This window comes from Rhinolophus sinicus, chromosome 6 (genome assembly GCF_057876585.1).
Source record: "Rhinolophus sinicus isolate RSI-liver-muscle chromosome 6, RSI-T2T, whole genome shotgun sequence".
Taxonomy (NCBI): domain Eukaryota; kingdom Metazoa; phylum Chordata; class Mammalia; order Chiroptera; family Rhinolophidae; genus Rhinolophus; species Rhinolophus sinicus.
The window spans coordinates 29,378,432-29,399,846 of NC_142506.1; the positions used below are offsets into that span (position 1 = coordinate 29,378,432).

A 21,415-nucleotide genomic window follows, 5' to 3' on the forward strand; every position below is an offset into this window, starting at 1 on the left:
CATCTGTTCATAGTAATTTACATTAGTTTATTCTCTAATGTTAAGTTACCTTGCATTGCTGAGATAAAACCAACTTGGTCCTTATGCATTATCTTTTCTAGACTTAGTTAGACTTAGTTTCCTAAGTTTTAGTCCTAAGATTGGATAAAATTTCCCTTTCTGGTATTTTCCTTGTCAGGAATGGTTTTCAAAATATTGGAATTACTTGTTCCTTAAATGTATGTTGGAATATGAAATCAAAACAATTTAGGCCTGGTGTTTTCTTCGAGGGTAGGTTTTTTAACCTACTGATTTAATTTCTGATATATTTAGGTTTTCCATATTTTCTTGAGTCATTTTTGGTAAGTTTTATTTTTGGTTATATGTACACATTTCTGTTGGGTATGTATATAGGAGGGGAGTCTCTGGGTCATGGGGTTGGTAGATGTTTAGCTTTAGCAGATACTATCAAACGGTTTTCCAAAATGGTTGTATTAATTTAAAATCTTACATGCCAGCCAGGAGATGACGGTTCTGATTGCTCCATATCCTTTCCAATAAAAAATATTTCCGATTTTTGTTTGATTTTTCATTTAAGCTCGTTTCATGGGTATGCAATAGTATCATATTGCAGTTTTAATTTGTATTTCCCATAGGCTGATGAAGTTGGGCACTTTTTCCTATGTTAATTGACCATTTGCATATCTTGTTTTGTGAAAAGCCCTTTCAAGTCTTAAAAAAAAAGTGAAATGCTTATTCAAGTCTTTTGGAAAAAAAATTGTGTTGTCATATTTAATTGTCTTCCTTACTGAGTTATAGATATTTTAAATAATATGTATTTTTAATTTGAGGACTTGGTAGGACATACAGAGGGTACCAAAAAAATGTATACACATTTTAAGAAAGAAAAAACTGTTAAAATTACACTGATGGTAACCACTTTGAGCACCTCTTGTAATTGCAGAAGTCAAACGTGACTTGTATTCATCTTTTGTTATCGGTACATATTGAGTGTTACAATTTTAATACAGTTTTTTTATTTCTTAAAATGTGTATACACTTTTTTGGCACCCTCTGTATATTGTAAATATTTTTTAATTCTGTGGTTTACCTTTTCACTCTCCTTTTATGAACATAAATTCTTTAAAATAGTATAAATTACCTATTTTTTCCTTTGTGTTGAACACTATTATATCCTATTTAAGAATCTTGGCCTTATTTCAAGATCACAAGGAAGTTTTATGTTTTCTTCTGAAAGCTGTATTATGTTACTTTTATGTTTTGATGTACAGTATATCTGGCATTGGTTTTGTTGTGTATGATGTGAGATAGAGGGTCAAGATTATTTTTTTCCATGTGGATACATACTTGACCAATCACCATCCTTTGGTTATAGCACTATTTGTCTATTGTTTATTTTGGCTAGGTTTACTGAGGTATAATTAATACACAGTAAAATTCACTCTCTTGAAATTTATGGTTTGATAAGTTTCGACAAATGTGTGTAGTCATGTAACTACCACCACAGTCAAGATGCAGAACATGTCTAACCCTTGAAAAAGTGCTCCTTTGTAGCAAATCGACTCCTGCCTCTAACCCTTGACAACCACTGATCTGATTTCTGTCCCTAGATGTTTTCTTTTTCAGAATATATCAGTGGAGTCATATAGTTGTAGCCTTTTGTTTCAGACTTCCTTCATGTAGCATAAAGTTTCTGATATTCATTCATGTTGTCGCCAGTACCAGTAGTTTGTTTTTTTTTCATTGCTGAGTAGAATTCCATTGTGTGGATATACCACAATCTATTTATCCTTTCACCAATTGATGAACAGGTGGGTTATTTACATTTTGAATAAAGCTACTATAATCATTAATAGGGGTTTGTATGAATATATGTTTTAATCTTTAATCTATCTTTAATTTTGGGGGGTAAATTACTGGGAATATGATTATTGAGTCATATGGTTAAGTGTAGCAAGTACATATATATTTGACATTTGAAAAATCCCTCCAGCTGTTTTTAGATGACTGTGCCATTTCACATTCCAATCAGCAATATATGAAATTTTCATTACTCCACAACCTCTTTAGCACTTGGTGTTATCAGCCTCTGTAATTTTGAGTTGATCTATAGTGTTATCTCATTATAGCTTTAATTATCATTTTCTTAATGATGTTAAATATCTTTTCATGTGCTTCTTTGGTGAAGTGTCTGTTCAAATCATCCACTCATTTAAAAAATTAAGTTATCTACTTTTCTATTACTGAACTATAATAGAATATATTCTGGGTAAAGACCCTTTATCAAATGTGTGCTTTGCAAATACCTTTTCCCAGTCTGGCTTGTTATTTATACTCTTAAAAGTGTTATTCAAAAGCTAAAGTTTTTAATTTTCACGATGTTCAATTTATTAATTTTTTTCTATGATGGATAGCAGTTTTGCGTCCTAAAAATTCCTTGCTAAAACCAAGAATACAAAGATGTTCTTGTTTTTCGAAATTTTATAGTTTTAAGATTTACATTTAGTTATATGATACTTTTTGAGGTAATTTTTGTATCTAAGGTGAGATACGGGTCAAGGTTCCATTTTTTATATAGATGTCCACATTTTCCAGCACCATATGTTGAAAAGGCTAGCCTTTTCCTCTTTTAAATACCTTGGCACCTTTCTCTCTCTCCTCTCCTTCTGGTACTATAATTACATGCATATTAGGCTGTTTGATATTGTTCTACAGCTGTTGGATACTTTTTAAAAATTCTCCTTTCTCTTTGCATAATTTCTATAGATCTACCTTTAAGTTTACTGATTCTTTTTTTTTCTTTCTGGGTGATGAACACACAATGGGAAGTTTACTGATTCTTTGCTTTAACTGTGTCCTGTCTCCTCATTAGCCTGTCAAGGGAATTCTTCACTTCTGATATTGTATTTTTATTTCTAGAATTTCTGTTTAATTCTTTCTTAGAGTTTTCATGTCTCTATTCAAACTCTCCACCTTTTGCTAAATTTTATTCTTCTTTTCCACATGAGCCTTTTACAAATTAATCATAGCTATTTTAAAGTCTCTGCCTGAGTATTCCAATACCTGAGTCATTTCTGTCTTATTCTGTTGGTTACTTTCTTTATCTTAACAGCAGGTTATTTTCCCTTGGTTTTATGAATGTCTCATAATTTTGAGTTTATGTTGGACCTTATTAGTAGACAAACCATAGACAATGAAGTAAATATACTAATACTGCTTCCCAGAAAAGGGCACACTTCTTTTGTAAGTCTGTTGATGTGAGAGGGTTGAATCAATTTTGTTAGTTACGCTAACAGGATACTGTTATGTATGTTCAGCCCACCAGACTGCCAAGTTCTCCAGTGGTGGCCTGTAGTTACTGTATGCATAATGCGATTGGGTGGCCCACAGGGTTTTTCTCATGTGCAAACTCCATCCTCAGCTTTCAGCAGACCTTCCACACTTGCTTCACTGAGGAGATCTCTCTCCATGTTTGTGCTCCTCTCCTAGCAGCAGACTGCTCTTCTTCATTGCTCAGTGCAAAGCTGTGGCCACAGTGGTGGGATTCTCAGTTGTCCTGATCCAGCTTCAATCTTGGGCAGGCCCTGTGTCACGTGGGGTGGCACGCGGGGTCTCATCTCCCACTCCCCACTCAAGAATGCAGGATATGATGAGGCCAAACAGGAACACCCACAGAGCCATAGATAGGGGCGTCATACCACTATATTCTCACTGGTGGCTGGGTTGGAGACACAGGAAGCAGGAGCCACACTATTCGCAACTTGCCATCTGCTTCTCTCTGCCAACCATCCTCACTTCTAGCTGCAGTCCGCCGTGCTAACTGCAATCCGCTCTTGCTAGCTCAGCCACCATCTTCTTGCTAGCCCCCCATTTTCTGCTAGTGTAGCCACGGCAGTTATATTAGTGGCCAATGGCTCACTGGTTACAGCTGACGGCCGACTAGCCACAGCTGATGGCCATCCAATCACAGTTGATGGCCGTTTACTACCTGAGCCAGCACCTTTCCACGTGAGGCCGAGAGCCTGGAAACTGCACTCCTGGCTCTGTCCCCACACCCTGTGGGTCTGGGCTTTAGGACCAGGGTTTTGTCTATGTTCTTGCTCCTCTTCATGGCAGCCAATCTCTGCCTTATATCTGTGGGTGTCTTGAGTGGGAAAGTTTCCTACTCCTCCCTAATGGTAGCAGAGCTCTTCATTGTGTCACTGCAGGATTTTGATACTGAATGTTTCTTGTCCTCCCATCAGGGCAGATGGCTCTTATTTCTACCCTTCCCATGAATCAGTGGATCTCTGTTTGGACCTTTGGAGAGGGAATGTTTTCTACTCTTCTCCCAGTGGTTTAAAGCTTTTGCTTAACGTGAAACGACATTCTGGGTAATGGACGAGAGTTTCTTGCCTCTGCTCCACTATAGGGAGCACTGTTCAGTCTCTGACCCTGCCGTCATCCTTCTCACAAACACCAATTGGAGACCCCCGTAGAAGAAAATCTTGAGAGAGGCTTCCAGAAATTCTACACTTCATGCTCGCCCACACTTGCCTTTTAAGAATTCATTAAAATTTCAACTGTTTTCTTCTTACCTGCTTTTATGACGGCCACTTCTTCCTGCTGTGCTTTGTCAAAGGTGACAGACTAATTCTCTAAATTAGTTCACTGGTTGTCTTGAAACCTTAGCTCTCTGATGGGCTCAATACAAGTTATGATTTTGTTGATAATGCAGCCTTTCTCATTGTCAGGATGGAAGTGATATTCTCTGTGGCTTTCTGTATCTTACGTGGATGGTGTTAACCTAAAAATCTAGGAGGCAATAATTGAACAAAAAGCATTTATTTTGAATCAAAGGAATTGCAAATTGGGAAGAATAAATTCAAGTAGAAACCCAAATAAATGTCCCCACCTCCCTGCAGGAGAGGGGCTCAGGGTTTTTGTGGGGAAAAAGGGAGGAAGATGAAGTGAATTGTGTTAAAGAAGAATTCATTGGTGCTAGATGAGATAAGATTAGATTTGTACTTCATAGATTGGCTTGCAATTCAGTCATCAGGCAAAAGACTAGCTTTGTACTTCATCGATTAGTTAGCATTTCAGTCATTGGCAAAGGCCAGTTTCATGTCCTTACAAACAGGATATTCTCATTCTTGCTGAAGTCTTGAATGTTGGTGTTTTGGTCCAATTCAGAAGATAAAGAAAACGAGATGTGTGGGACAGTTCCTCTGAAATGGCTGCTCTGGCTCTATTTAATATGGCCGCACTCATGTTATCTTTCACCTTGCAGAACTGTGTTGCAGGTTTTCAGGAGATACTAGTCTGAAAGGGAAATTTTGGTTGTAAATAAAAATGCTGGTCAGAAATAGATGAAAGCTGAATCAAAAGAAGTCAATAAAACCACAATCCAAAACTTAATGGGAAAACTGAGAGGATTAAAATTTTCTTCTTCTCTTAGGTTGGCTGTACTTGGCATTCCTCTTTTTTCCTTCTCAGGAAATACCTTCCTGCAGTGTCAGGAATAGTGCAATAGAGAGCTTGATTTGGATGTCTAGGGTAAGGGAAAGAGGAAGATCGCCTCTCTCTGCCATAATTGCTTCCATGAGAAGGAGCTGAGAAAGGGAGACCAATGAAAAGAAGACAAGAAAGAGACAGCATGACACACACTTTGGAGGTTTGTTGCTTCTCAGAAAAGGGATGTGTAATGAAAGGTCCTAAAGAACTCCAGATGTCCGTGAGACCAAGGAGTAGTACATCATCATAGTTCCAGATAGATCTTAATGATTCCTGAGCCATCTCAGGAGCAGTCATCTCAACTTTGAGCTTGGATATATTTAACCTCTACATCTTTGCTATTCCAGGAGTAGCATAGGGGCCAGCAGCATCAACTTCACCTGAGAACTCATTAGAAATGGGGAGTCCCAGGTCCCACCCTCGGACCTGATGAATCAGAATCTGCATTTTAACAAGATCCACAAAGGGATTCTTTTGCACTTGAATATTTGAGAAGTGGTGTTTTATATAATCATCTTTCTTTCTTTCTTTCGTGTTTTCTCTCTCTCTCTCCCTCCCTCCCTCCCTCCCTCCTTCCTTTCTTTCTTTTTAGCTAACTGTGCTTTTAATAATGAAATTAAGATATTTCAAAGTCAAAATGTTGTGAAGATAACCCTACTTTAAGAATAAACCAGGATATAGTGCACAAAATTAAGGCATTTAAATTAATTTTCTGTTAAATTATTGAATTTAATTGAACAGTTATCAATGATATGCATATTTAAATTTATTTTCAAATTGTTCTTTAATCTCTTTTGTGCCTGCACTAAAAAACCTTAACTCTTTCTTGAAGCAGGAATTTTTTTTGTAGCTTCCTCTTATAAAAGAATTTCTTAGACCTATGAAGCTTACTTCCTAGGAGCAGTTTTGTCTTGCATTTCACCTTGTTTTAGCTCAAGCAACAGGTTCCTACATGAAACTTCTACTGATGCTTCAAAATCTGGCCCAAACGGTCCTAGAGAGGACCCATCTCTTTGTTAAAGTTCTTGCCAAGAGACTCTCAACTATTGAATCATCCCAACTTTTAGTCTCTTATGGTGCAATGATAGGACTGTGCTGCCAGAATTCTAGATTTCTCTATTTTCTCTCAACTTTCAATAACGGTTAATTTCACATGTATTCCACTTCTTAAGTTGTCCTCTTTCCTTTGATACCATAAAAAATGCCAGACTTGATTGCTGGATGATAGGACTTACTTTCCTTTTATCTTTCTTTTTGCTTTTGCAGAAGTGCGATCAAACAATACAGTGAATGTTTAAATAAAAAAAATTACAGTAAAAGACACATTGCCATTAATCCTCCTCAAAATACTCCCCCTCGCTTCCAACACATTTATCCCATGTTCTTGTCACTTTCTGAAGAAGTTCTGGAAGTTACCTTTTGTAAATGTCTTTATTTTCATTGTTGTGGCTGCCTCAATGTCCTAAATCATTTTGACTTTGGGGAAGAGCCAGAGGTCACAAGGTGCCAGGTCCAGTGAATGAGGTGGATGAGGACACACCGTAATGTTTTTATTTGACAGAAATTGCTGTACCAGAAGCGATATGTGACATGGAGACTTTCTGTTATGATGACAAAATACAGTAAATGCTGCTGCCCAGGGCCATCCAACAGTAAGGCAGGCATCTTCAATACGGGAAGTGGTGCATCGAACCTTAATAACAGTGTGTGACAAGTTTCAACTTGTTCGCTGCAGTCAGTTGGGTGTGAGCTATGGTTGAGAGAAGGTGTGTTTTAAACTGTGTCGTAAATCATCCTCCATCATGACAACGCTCCATGTCATGCATCACTTCTCGTATACAGGCAGACAGGGAGCTAAATATCAGCTTTATTCCCAATGATCTTGGATTGAAGAATGAATTCAAATTATGGACAGAATCAGCTATAATCAGGCCTTCTATTATTTTTATTGTTGAAATCTTCTCTCATGGGAAAGGAAACTCCATGCCGCTGAGGCCAGAAATAACGAGAAGGGAGGGTGCCCAGATGGACTTCCATGTACTTTCCCTTGCTTAGTCCAAACAATGCAAGAAGTTACTCCCTGGAAGAGGAGTGAAGCGATGTACTAATGGGTAGATGCCACCTTCCAATAATTTTAAGAAAGTAAACAGTTTTGTTTTATGTGCCTAGGAAGGAATGCTGGGAAGGAGAGAATAATGCTCCTCCCAACAATTGTCATATACACACACACAATCTTATATATTATTACATATTGTGATGATTGTGTTATGTTTGTTTCTTTGTAAAGTTTTCCCAACTCCTGTTAATGACTTTGTTTTATAGTATAGATGGTAATCTGTTCTGGGAGTTGAAAAAAGGGAGAATTCACGTGGTGAGTTGTGAAGCCCTCGCAAAGGACAGGGAGACAAACTGCTTATAGACTTTAAAGAGTGGGTAGAATTGTTCCAAGTAGAGAAGAGGGTGATTCAGGGTGAATAAACAGCATGGGTTGCAGTCAGTCGACTTCTGGCTGCTTAGGCAGCTTACTGCAGGAGTCTTCATGGGGCTACCCCACATTGCCACACAGAAACAGAAACAAACCGCCGTAACTCCCATCACCTGAAGGGGTTTGGTGTCACTGTGTGCAGCAGGCTCTGGCTTCTCTTTTCTACTTGTCATCCTTGACTCCTGCTGTCACAGTGATTTGAAAACCGGTACCAACCAGCCCTGCTCCCTATACAAGGCTGAGCTCAGGACTGTGAGTTGACAGCTAATTATCGCTGCCGATTGCTTTGCTGACAGTGCTTTGTGGCTATTTCGGTTTTTCTTGAGTGTTCCTTAATGAGAGGAAATGACATCGTGTACTGTCCAGTCAGCCTCTAGTCAGATGTTATTACATTTGTAGAAGAATCAGGCGGCATTTATGTTTGTTCCTGCCATGCTGGTGTGAGGATCTTGGCCTGAACAGTGGACCCCACTCAGCTCTGAGACAGTTTTACCACGGGTGTGAGAAAGAACGTTCTACATTCCCAGTGTGGTCTTCAAATACCCGCAAACTCCATCGGGGTCCCTGTTTAGGTAGCAACGTCCCACTGAAACTTTATACCTCACAGTGGCGATTGACCTGATGGGAAGTTTTCTTCTCTCTGAAGTATTTCAGGATTCCTTTGATATTTGTCTTTCTGGCTAACTTGTAGAGACCCTTTCATTTTTCCCTGGGAGAAACACAGCTGAAGATGGTTTCTACGTGGTGATGTTTTAGAAATGTTTTGCTATGTAGTACAGTAAGTGAGATCTCACTACACTGCTTTAATTAACGGGAAGAATGATCTTAAGTTATAAAATAAGTTTGAAGAGCTTTACAACTCTGAAGTCCACAGAACAACTTTTACCAGCTGTTTTTTTAAGAGGCATTATTTTCCTATGGTTACTTTATTGAATACTTTGAAATAGCTGCAATTATTTGCACATAAACTAAGTGAAAGTTTCAAAAGTTAGTTTATTTGTTGAATGAGTGTGGATCCTTTTCTAATTTCTTGTCTTAGGTATTAATTCATTGCAAGAAGTATTTATTGAGTTTGCTGGAGTGCCCTCGGGCTTAACAAAATCCCTGCCCTTAAAGAACTTACATTCAAATTGGGAAATCAACATTGTCCAGTGCTCCTTTCTTCATGGCCTCCTCAGAGGTATCTACGGGTTACATAGTTTTTCTCCAGGAGTAGGATTCAGTGTTGGAGCAGAGAATACAGAAAACAGGGTTATCCAGGGCTGGAAAGACAAGAGGACAAAGATATTGAGGATTCTATGGAGAAACCATAAGTGTCTCAGATTGGGCACAGAAGAAAGGGAGGCCAAGGGGTGTGTGTGTGTGTGTGTGTGTGTGTGTATGTGTGTGTGTGTGTTTGTGTGATGAGGATGGAGAAGGTGGGTATGTGGAGGCCCAAGACAGGAGATCTTCGGGAGGCCAACAAAGAAATGGAGGGTGGGTAAGAGGTGAGAGACACAGAATGAAATGCTGCCAGACCTTTTCCTGTGAATCTGTCTTATCTCCTCAACCAAAGGGTAAAAAGGGCCAGGGATGACATTTCCTTTGTTCTTCAGTTCCTGGTTTAGTGTCATGCTCATAACACGTGCTTCTTAAATATTAGCTGAAGAAATTCAGCTAATTTGTGGGCTTTTTGAAGATCATTTGGGGTCAAGATCAAATTTCTTTCACATATGATGCTTGTTGGTTCATGTATATGGTGAGCTTCAAGGTGATTCCTGATATAATCTGGTGGTGGTATTAACACACATACAACACACACACACACACACACACACACACACACACACACTATGGTGAAGAGAAAGTCTCCATCATCTGATATTTGTTCATTACTTTTGGGTGAAGGGAAATTATTATCTCTAGTGAGACAGTCTGGAGAGACTTCAGAGAGTCCCACTTTTGGATGTGGTTTTGCCTTACCAGTAAAGTAAAAAATGCTGCTCCTTTCCATAGCCCAATTGTTCTCCTTTCACTCTTCATGATTTTTCAGGCTAAGTCCATTTGAAGGCCCAAATGAGCAACTTAAATCTTCTCTCTGATCCTATTACTGTTCCTCTGCTCAACATTCAACTTTTTCTCATGTTTATATTTAGCCGAAATAATCTTCATGAAGGACTTACACAACTGACGTCACAGAAAAGCCTAGAGAATAGAGTTATAATTTTGGAATAGAATCTAAAATTTTTTATGCCATTCCTATATATTCTTGTATATTTTATAAGGAAGTGGTTGCTCCCTGAGCACCACACCCACTGAGAGTTCTTGATGGTGGTGTCTTATCTGCACTTGGTTACCCAAGGTGCTGGCCCCGTGCTTGGACACAGTGGGGGCTAGGTGTATGTACACCTGGAGTGAATGTACGGTACCTTCAGTTCAAACATACCAGCGGAGTCTTGAATCCATATTTCTTAAGGTAACGTCTTAATGTTCCTTAAGCTCTTCCCCAGGCACAACAGACTTGACCGGAGTCATGTGGTTACCATGGCATCCAACGAGAGCCCTTAGAAGCTCATCGACTTCTCCAGACAGAAAGATGGTAAACTGCTCCAATAGAACATTTTCTACCTTAGAAGATGAGAATAGATACTGTATTTATCTGAAACAGAAAATCTGATTTTTAAAACTTCTCTCAGCCATTATCTTTTATATTTGCTGAAAACTGCTCACAGTTTTGTGTGCTCTAGCACTAACTTGTACCAGCGTTCCTTTCATCTCTGATCTGGAGGATTCTTTCTGAATAAAACAGAAATGTGAACATCTCTGGCTAAGACATTGCTCTGAATGTCACAGAAGAGTTGAAGTAATGGAGCTCTCCTGTTTATTCAGGGAGAGTGAAGCAAAAATGGGTCTACTGTGAATAAAATGGCAGGCCTGCTTTCTTCATAGGCAACTTCTCCCCAGACAGTTCTTTGATGTTAATTTAATTCCCATTAATTGCTAACTCCAAAGCAACAGAGCTTAGATCTTTCTTTGAAAGGATTGCTTTTTATAAAATCTTATTGTCGGAAATTTCTGCTTAATGGAACAGCCACTTTTTTGCTTTAGCGTTGGTTGGCAGGGACTATTTAAGTCATTAATTCTATTGCTTTACATCTGTATAATAACACTTTGCAATGTTCAAGCACTTTTGCATCCATTGTTTTAACTTATACTTTAAGGCAGATAGACAACTTTTATGTTTTTAATTCCTTTTTTTTTTTTTAATGATGAAATTGAGGGTCAGAAAGGTTATGTGTCCTTTAAAATCAGTTCTTGCCCAGAGATGGGCCTCGAATTTGACCATACTCTTCCTGTTCCTAATTTAGACTTGAGTTGCCCTGTCATGATGGGCGAAATATAAGGATGGTAAGGGAGAACTGATAGCTTGTTGCTTAATTAGCTGCTTAATCATTTATCTCCCTGATTTGACTTTAACCTCCCTGAAGGTGGAGCTTATTTTATCCATTGTTAGAGCCCCACTGCCTAGAATAGTGCCTGGCATGTAGTAGGTGATCAATTAACATTTTTGTTAATAAACGCATAATAATAATGCCAACAGTTTCACCTCTAGCTACCCTCTTCTAACTTATTCCAATGGCATAGAAATTGTTGAACATAAGAATTATATCTAAAATTGACAGGTAAAGAGATGGACATAGTGGGGAAATGCAGGTCGTCATCCATCAAAGTAATGGGTAGAGAAAACTGAACTAAGCTGTAGGAAAACACTGAAGAAACAGAAAATAATAGCTCCTGCCTTCAGGGAGCTTAAATGTGACTTGCAGAAATTGAATACCCACCATAGAAAAGATGAGGAAAACTACTCTCCAACAGTCCATGTGGTTGGCCCTGCCCTTATGGAAAGTCAAAGTTGAAGAAAAGAAACAGGACATACACTGCAAAAACCTTAGTTTCAGAGGGAGAAGGAAACGGAAGAACTGTACTGTCACTTTCTTTGTTTGGTTCTATAATTACCTGTACCTTTTCAAGTGTTTTTATGCAAGGAACTAAATACAGCAACTGGTCGAAGGATGAATCATTATAATTCACTGGAATAGAAGGTGAACTTTGATGAAGCTTCAACTGGCTCATTTCTTTAAATAGTCCAGTAATTATGCTGGAATTTAGCATCAGTAAACAATCGTTTCCATCCTTACCTCAATCAGAACTAATAGCTTCCAAGTCCTTAAGGGGCTTTTCAAGGTTTAGTTCTCAAACCACCTGCTTAAGTATCCACAGCTGAAATTCTGATTTAGGGGGTCTGATGCATGGTCTTGGAAACCACTTTTCTTTATTTTAATACACATTTTAGTTTGGAATAATTTTTTATTTCCAGAAGAATTGCAAAGATAGTAAAGTTCCTATATTTCCTTCACCTAGCTTCCTCTAATGCTAACTTCTTATATAACCAGAACTTATTTGTCAAAATTAATAAATTAATATAGGTGCAATAATATTAACCTACAGACTTTATTCAAATTTTACCAGTTGTTGCACCAACATCTTTCTTCTGTTCAGTCCAGGTTATTCCACTACATTTGTCATCATGTCTCCCTAGTCTCCTTGGATCTGTGATAGTTTCTTAGTCTTTCCTTGCATTTTCATTTTTAATAAGCTCTGTAGGTGTTTCTCAGATGCTAGAACTCTACAGCCGTTGCTCTTCCAAAGGCAGGGATAGACCATGGGCAAACTTGTCAAGGGCCAGGAAGCATGTGCCTGGGGGGACCACCTCTTGCCGGAGAAGTACCTTGTATTTTTCATTCCATGTCATCCTCCTGTCAGTCAGGGACCCAGTGGGAAACAGAAGGCACACTCTAGAGGGGTCTTGAGAGAACTTAGCAAAAGTACTATTTACAGAGGTATAGGGAGGGTAAAAGGAACAAATGGATATTAAGGTACCCAGGAACTCTCAGCAGTAAAGAGCTTTTACTGGCTGTGGGACAGGACAAGAAAAGCAGGAGCCAGCCAGGTGGAGCAGTAGTTGGGGACGTGGAGTTGGAGAACCAGCCACTGAACTACAAGATACCAGTGTGCAGAGGACATGGAGGAAGGCAGACTCTTCTTTCCTGAATCTCCTGCTGGTGCCTCCCATTGGCGGTACTCCATAAGCAGCCAGAGGGCAGGGAATGGATACAGTTTCTGGGCACAAAGGAGGGAGAGAAGAGTGGAGAATGGATCTGGAGAATGGATTTAGAGAGGGGTTGAGGTGAGAATAACCAGCACCGAGTTAAGCAAAATTCAGGAGAGCTAGCCTGATTAGTTAACTGTAGCTGGGTTAGAATGTGTGCTCTGCTTATTAATTCATTGCTACTATGTTATTAGGGGCCCATAGTTTAATTTAAAAGGGGGATCCTTACTGCCGAATAGTATTCCATTGTGTATGTATACCACAGTAAGAAAAGATGATATAGGAACATTTGTGACGACATGGATGGATCTTGAGAGTGTAATTCTGAGCAAAATAAGTCAGAAATAAGTCAGAAAAAGCAGAGAACCATGTGATTTTACTGATATGTGGTATATAAACCAAAACAACAAAAGAATAAGACAAACAAATGAGAAACAGAAACTCATAGACACAGACAATAGTTTAGTGGTTACCAGAGGGTCATGGGGGTGGGGGTGGGAGATGAGGGTAAAGGGGATCGAATATATGGTGATGGAAGGAGAACTGACTCTGGGTGGTGAACACACAATGGGATTTATAGATGATGTAATACAGAATTGTACACCTGAAATCTATGTAATTTTACTAACAATTGTCACCCCAATAAATAAAAAAGGGGGTATTCAATAAAAACATTACATTTAGCCCTGGGAACTGCAGAATATAACAACTTGTTGCAAATTTGACAAATATCCTTTTGGTAAATTAATGGTATAAAGAGAACTATAACCTCCAGCTAAATAAGTAAATATCCAGACTGAAGAAAAAGAAGTACCATCTGAGATATAGTTTTAGAATGACAACGGATTTTAAGTGTGTTATATACCACCTTGTATGATTTGGATAAAACAGTGCTTTTTTTTTTTTTTTTCTCTCGTTCTATTTTGTTACTTGGCTTTAGTTTTTGAAAGGCAATATCTTTACCCTTTTTGTGGTATAGTGAATTAAATTCTGGGTACCAAAGAAAAAGATTTAGAAAATGTTCTTTTGTTTCTGTAATTGCAAAAGAAGAGTGAAGAAAAGCTCATCTTTCTCAAGCATCCATGTGACTTATGGAGAATCGCTAGTCTTTATAACTGGATTTTCCTGGGGTTTATTCAATGGGTTTTGTATTTTTTTTTTTTTTATGGTGGGGGAAAATGGGTGAGATTTCTTCCCCTCTTTTTAAAAAAGTAGATGTTAGAAAGGAGGAATATTAGCTATGTTTTGCTGTTTTTGACATGTTTGACATTAAATATGTTGTTTGCCAAAACAGAAAGCTTGGTGGGGATTTGTTTTGTTCATGCATGTTTTTCATAGATATTAGTCTTCTTTCGTGTTTGCTCACTACCCTCAGGCAGGAAGCAAGCACTTCTATATTTATTTTGCAAAGTGGTTGCATTGGGATCTTGGCAGGAAACAGAATCCACCTCTGAGGGTTTGACTGAAGAGAGTTTAATGCAGAGACTATTGCTGACCCGTGGGCAGGGTTAGAGGAACAAACAAGGGATGGTCCAGCGTCAGGACTGACAGAAAAGGAAAGCCATTGCCATCCCCAGGCCGAAGGGACAAGAGGAGCAAATGGTGGCGTCCAGTGAGAGTTGTAATCATGGAGGAAGGGCCACTCGACAGAAGCCAGAGTCCTGAAGGGACATAATTGTTTTCAGGCACTGCAGTGAAACGGGGAGACCGTAGGGAAAACAACACCCATTGCTTTCCTCTCACCCTCCTGTCTTTGGCTGGTGCCCCCCATTTGTCAAACCCAGCAGGAAACTGGAGGGCCAGGGAGTATAGATGACACAGGGGCAGGAGAGGTGGAATATGGTTGAGGGTGTTGTAGGGGGATGGGGAATAATCCGCAAAACGGTCCATTGCTGTGGAGTCCCCAGATAGATTGCTTGTGACATTAGATTTGGAGGAAATGCAAAGTAGATGCATTAAATTAATGAGCAAATCCATGTTTTATAGAGCCAGTTCTATTGTTTTAAAGCTTACTACTCACCTAGCCTCTTCTGAAGTTTTAGTGCATTAAAGACCCTGTTATCTTGAGTTTTCTTAGCCTCACTGTATGATAAGAAAGGTGTTCACCTTTAACATAATGTGGAGCCTGAATTTGACCTCCAGGGTCCTTGGGGGGGTGGGGGGACCAATATAGCTTGTGCTATTGGTTGCCCTAACTGGCATTTTCAGAGTTAAAAATGTTCATCAAAATGTGTATGCTCTTATTTTCTTAATGGGTTGTCTCTGTTGGAGCTAAATGTAATTACTAAGTAATCATTTCCAGTTGTTCATTGATTATTTGTGCATGAAGTATTTAATAAAAATAGACCCAGATAACCAAGTGGTAGAAAGGTCGTTTCTGGGAAAAACGTTCACTCTAGTCCATATTCTCAGTTGCGGATCATTTAAAAGTGAAAACAAAACAACAAAACAATCTTAAATGCTTCTGGCAACTTTAATGAAACCTGGCCCCAGGATCACTTAAGAACTTTTGTTGAGGGCGTCAGAGAAACAGAGCTGAAAATAGACTGGTTGCAACAATTTCAACAGATGGACCTGAAAACCTTTTTCTTGAGCCAGGGGTTTTTAGTGTGTGACAAGTTGGCGGTGCCCAGAAGATTGAATTCTTAGGAAAAGAAATTTTTATTGGATTTTCCTTTTCCTGGTGGACTATCTCTCTGAAATACTTTACATCAAATCTTTAGATATGGTACAATGAAAGCTTATCAGTCTCCTATTTGCTGTAATATTTTTGTCCTATTTTACCCCACTTTTTTTTTCCTCCATATTTGTGATGGATTCTTGGGCAAAGCTACCTTTATCTAAAAGGCTCTAGAAAAAATCAAATCAAAGTATGCTCTTTAGAACATTATGTTAAGTGAAATAAGTCAGACAGAGAAAGAGAAATACCATATGATCTCACTTACATGCGGAATCTAAAGAAAAGAATAAGTGAATGAACTAATCAGAGACAGTTTTGGAAACATGTAGAAAAAACTGAGGGTTGCTAGAGGGGTGGGGGGGTGGGGATAAGGGGAAGGTGAGAGGTTTAGAAAATAGTCGGTAACCACAAGATGGCCACGGGGTTTTGAAAATTAATTTGGGGAATGTACAGAGGGATAGTGGATGGGGGGAGTGGGGTTCACACAGTGTGAGGGATATAAATGAGAAACGTCTAAGTTTTGCTTTGTCTTGTGCACCTGAAACTAATAAAATAAAATTTAAAAAAAAAAAAAAGGGGAAAAAAAATTATGCTCTTTAAAAGTATTATTTATTTACTTATGTCTGTTAGTCAGTTTACACTGTTATTAATCTCAACTGTGTTTCCTTTTTCCCTAGCTTAGAAAAATGTCTGGCCTGGCTTTGTCTTCAGCCATATTGGCTGATCTCTTTATATCATGAAAGTGTTAAGTAAAAAGGTAAAAAAATGGTCATAAGCTATTTATTCTAGTGGTCAGTTGGTTTAAAATTCAAGGATCTTTGACACTCATAGTGCAAATGAGTTTAATTGCAATTCTGAGCAAAGCTAAAGAAAAACAAGTCTGTTGACAATGCCTTATGAAGAGAAGGAGACGTAGCTAGTCTCAATAAGCTGCAGAAAGTTAGTTACTCTAAGTGGCCACATAGAGACCTTTTCTGCCCTTAGTGGTATGACCTGTGGAAGGTGTTAGAGCACATAGGTAGTGGTTAATGCAACACTGTATTGGCTTGCTTTAACCTAAGAACCCGGACCACAAGATGACAGGCATTAGCTCTGATGTAAAGATCATCGCTGTCCTTCGAAGCTATTCCTGTCTGTGTTGGGATCATTTCCCAAATCACTGTGATGGGAAACATTGATGCATCTTTAACTCTGCTACCTTCTATACTCCCTCAAGTTCAGTTAGTCACCATGGTGGTCTCTTCTAGTTTGGCAAGATAGATTCATTTCCTTTTCCACTGTTACATCCATGGGCAAGGGCCTTCCTAATGGCCTGGCAATAACCTCCCACAAGCCTGCCTGCTCATGGTATTTCCTGGCTTCTAGAAAGTAAGCTGCCTAGACCATCATGTATATCAGGATCTGCCTCTGTTCGGAAACTCGCAGTCAGTTCTTACCTACAGAGTAAAACCCTTGTCAGTAGCCAATGAATGAATTCCTGGGGCAACTGCCATGGGCAAGGCCCTCTGCTAGGCACTGTGGGAACACAGACCACGTCCACTTGCTTGTTGACCTTGCGTCCTCGATTAATCAGTTCTTATAGAGCAGGAATTATCCTTGACATGGATAAATGCAACTCTGCATTTATAAAACCGCAGCAACTCTGTCTTTTAATGAGTATTTCTGATTACATAGTTTCAACTGAGGATAGCTTTTGAAGGTATTCAGCTTGGAAAATTATATACGTAGTCCCCTCAAGGTTGCTAATGTGGTCCCTAATATTTTTGAAACTCTCTTTTTAGAATTATCTTGAGCTTGTAAGTTACAAGCAAGAGTCTCATTATTCCATTCGTTTGTTCAAGACTCCATTTACTGAATGCTTGCATTGTACGAGGTGCTGAGCCAAGCCCTTGGCTCCCTAAGATGTGTAAAAGCCCACCAAACGAAGACTGCCAGGAACACACCGTGGGCAAATAAACTGGGGTTTATTAGCTTTCTGCAGCAAAGCATGGTGCACACCATGCAGAGAGATGGGGCATTTCAACAGGTGAAAGTTAGCAAAGAGTATCTATAGAGTTTGCAGGACTGGAGTTAGTCACAGGATGGTCTTGGCTAGAGATTGGTCAGAATTTATCAAGTAGGAAGTTGTCAGAACAATCGGTGGTCTTGTCTTCAGGACATATGACTTAGTGTGGAATTATTGTTAGATTAGTTGGTTTATGGGCTTACTTAGAAGACCATGGATCTGAAGGAGTTTGTGTTAAGAGTCTAAACTTTGTCTTGCAAGTCATGGTTTGGTACAACTTTTCTATTTTTGTCAGTCATAATACATTTTTGCAGGTTGTGGTTTCTGTTTCAATTTGCAGCTGCCCCTCACACCCCAGTTGCCACTACACTGGTTTTCTGTTTAGCAGAAAAATAATGACAAGATCCTGTCTTCAAGGAGTTCCTAGTCTAGACTATTATAATTTGATATGTGCCATAACAGAGATATAAAGAAGGTGTTATAGCGTTCAGAAGAAACAGCTGTTTTTTTAAACTACCATTTTGTTGAATTCCTACCACATACAAAACTCTATATACATTATGTACTAGGCAAGTTGCATGATTTTATTTAATCCTCAACAGTTGTATGAAGTTGGTGATATTTTTCTTATCCCCATTTTAGCGTCAAGAAACTGAAATGCAAGAGATTAACCTATTCAGGGTTACTGACTCAGGGTTACCCACCTAAGAGCTGATAGATCTAGGAGTAGATTAAACAAACATTTGTTGGGTACTGTATCAGGTGCTTTATATAATCTCCAAACCAGACCTTTGAAGTAGCTACCACTCTTTATCCTATTTCACTGCCGAGGAAACTGAGACATGGGGAAGTGAATTAACTCAGCTGAAATCACAGAGCTTGTGACCACAATATAGAGGCAGAATTTAGACCCAGGCAGTCTGGCTCCCCAGTCTTTGCACATTCTCATCTTGTCTGCTGCGTCTCTTCAGTTCTTCTTGTTGGGTTTTCACGTCTGTGTTCTTAACTGCTGTACTGTCATGCCTCACTGGCAGAGGAAAAGCTTCACGGAAGGGTTGACATGGGCTGAGTGTGGTGACTAAGTCGGATATTTCCAGATGGATTGGGGAGAAAAGGCTGTGCTGTTGCATTCGGGAGGAGTAGCCCACGCAGAGCCCTGGAAGCAGGAAAGGCTCTGCTTATGTAGAGAATGGGGAGGTTGGGGGACATCTGAGTGCATGGGGTGGGGGAGTGGTGGGAGCGTCACAGACGCCCCGCGTGCCTGACTGAAAGGCTGCTCGTCTTCTTAATGTTGCACTTGGCTCTGAATGACCATTCTGGTCGAAATGCATCCCCAGAGGAAAGAGATTTGTCATCATCAAAGATACTCATGCTGGAGGCAATTCCAGAGGAAAAGTTCCAGAAATGTGTTAAGCAAAGGAAGCTTTAGGGAAAAAAATGTTACCTAGAGATATTCTGAAGGTGATTGCTTTGAAGAGCATAATGGTCATTTGAATGTCTGTGTCCTTGTAAGTTAAAGAAGAAAATATGTCATCACTTTCCATTAATCCAGTTCTGAATAGCAGCTTCTATTTATGGCGTTCTGGGAGCTGGCATGTGTTTAATCTTTACATCAATCCCATAAGTCACATGCCACAGCAGTCGCTCTTCATCCATGGGTTCACTTGCTTTGGTTTCAGTTTGCTGTAGTCAACGGTGGTCCGAAGACATTAAATGGAAAATCCAGAAATAAACAACTCGTAACTTTTAAATTGTGCACCATGCTGAGTAGCATAATCCAATCTTGCACCGTCTCGCTCCATCCCTCCCAGGACTTGAATCATCCCTTTGTCGAGAGTCTTCACGCTCTATATGCTCCCCCGCCCATTGGTCACTTAGAAGGGGCTCGGTTGTCAGACTGACTGTCAAGGTACTTACAGGGCTTGTGTTCCAGTCACCCTTATTTTACCTAATAATGGCCCCAAAGCACTAGAATAGTGATGCTGGCTATTCAGATATGCCAAAGAGAAACTGTAAAGTGCTTTCTTTAAGTGAAAATTCTGTACTTAATAAGGAAAGAGAAACATTGTATGCTGAGGTTGCTAATATATACAAGAAGAACACATCTTTTATCTGTGAAATTGTGAAGAAGGAAAAAGAAATGCACGCTAATTTTAATGTTGCACATTAAACTGCCAAAGTTATGGCCACAGTGTGTGGTAAGTGCTTAGTTAAGATGGAAAAAGCATTAAATTTGAGGGTGGACGGCCATGAACAGAAAATGTGTTTTGACTGACAGCAACATGTTGCATCAGAAAGTGCTGAGCCTGTGTGAAGACTTCAGCAAGGGATCCCTGAAACAAGTGACCACATTCACATAGCTTTTATTACAGTATATTGTTATAATTGTTCTATTTTATTATTAGTTGTTGTTGTTAATCTCTTAGTGTGCCTACTTTATAAATTAAACATTATCATATGTGTGTATACATAGGAAAAAACATATGTAGAGTTCGGTACTATCCGCAGTTTTAGGCATCCCCTGGGGAAACGAATCCCCCTTGGAATAAGGGGGCATTACTGTATTCATGTTCATGTTCCACTGTATAGATAAGGGCACTGAGGCTCAGAGGACTCATGGGATTTGGGCGACTCACACAGTGGGAGGTGATAGAGCCAAGATGTCAACTCAGTTTGCCTGATTCCGGAGCCCATTCAGTCATACAGCCTTAAGAAGTCTGTGTCCTTTTAGCTTATGAAAGTGCAGAATGTCCCCAATACAGTAGGCAGTCTAATGCCATGGAAATCTAGTAGACAGGAGAGGGAAGGTCAGTGCTGGGACTAACAGGAGGGGTCTTGTGAGAGCTTAAGCCACTCCACATTCTGTATCAGACCCACCCCTGTCTGCATACATCTTTAGGATTTACCGGTTTAAAATAATATATTCACCCAATGTTACTTCTTAAAGAGTAAGAGATAGTCTCCAAAGTTGAGGACTGAAATTCTGATCCCCCTTGGGCAGCAGAACGTCCTCAGGTTTGCTGGGACATAGGTTCATCAGCGAATTAGCAGGTAGATTTGTGTTGACCTTCCCATTACCAACCTAGTGTTTTGCTTATTTATCTAATGACAGGAGCCCTCGTTAGAAGCTGTGGGCACAGAAAGATCTCTGCCGACTCTGGACAAATGATGATCTTTGTTAATTTGGGGTCTGGCACTTCGGTTCTTCATAGCATCTGGGAAAAGATGGTGGCAGCCACTAAGGAGCCCTGGACTGCTCGTTCTGGCAGTGAAGGGAGTTATTTGTTATCATTTTCCCCCTATGGCCTGTGCTTAGGAATTAACTGTATTAACTAGTTAACCTGAGAATGATCTGTTCCCTTTAGGCCTATGTGTGTGTCCCTGCCAGGAGCAGTGGTAGGTAGTGTGGCCAATGAGAGCCCAAGCTGTAGTTAGGCCACCAAGATCTGAATCCTGATTATTGGTTTATCTTGGGCAAGTTACTTAAACTTTCTGTACCTCAGTTTCTTCATTTCTAAGTGAAGATTAAACAAGAAAGCCCTTGAAAATCACTCAGCACATTACTCAGTACATAGTAAGGACTCAATAAATGATAAGAATAGC

At 39.5% G+C, this 21,415-nt stretch overlaps 1 protein-coding gene across 3 annotated transcripts in view; it reads left to right on the forward strand.

The window, feature by feature from the left end:
• Positions 1-21,415, forward strand: part of NCALD (neurocalcin delta) — a 417,308-nt gene that overhangs the window by 121,991 nt on the left and 273,902 nt on the right. The gene's annotated exons all lie outside the window — the stretch shown is intronic.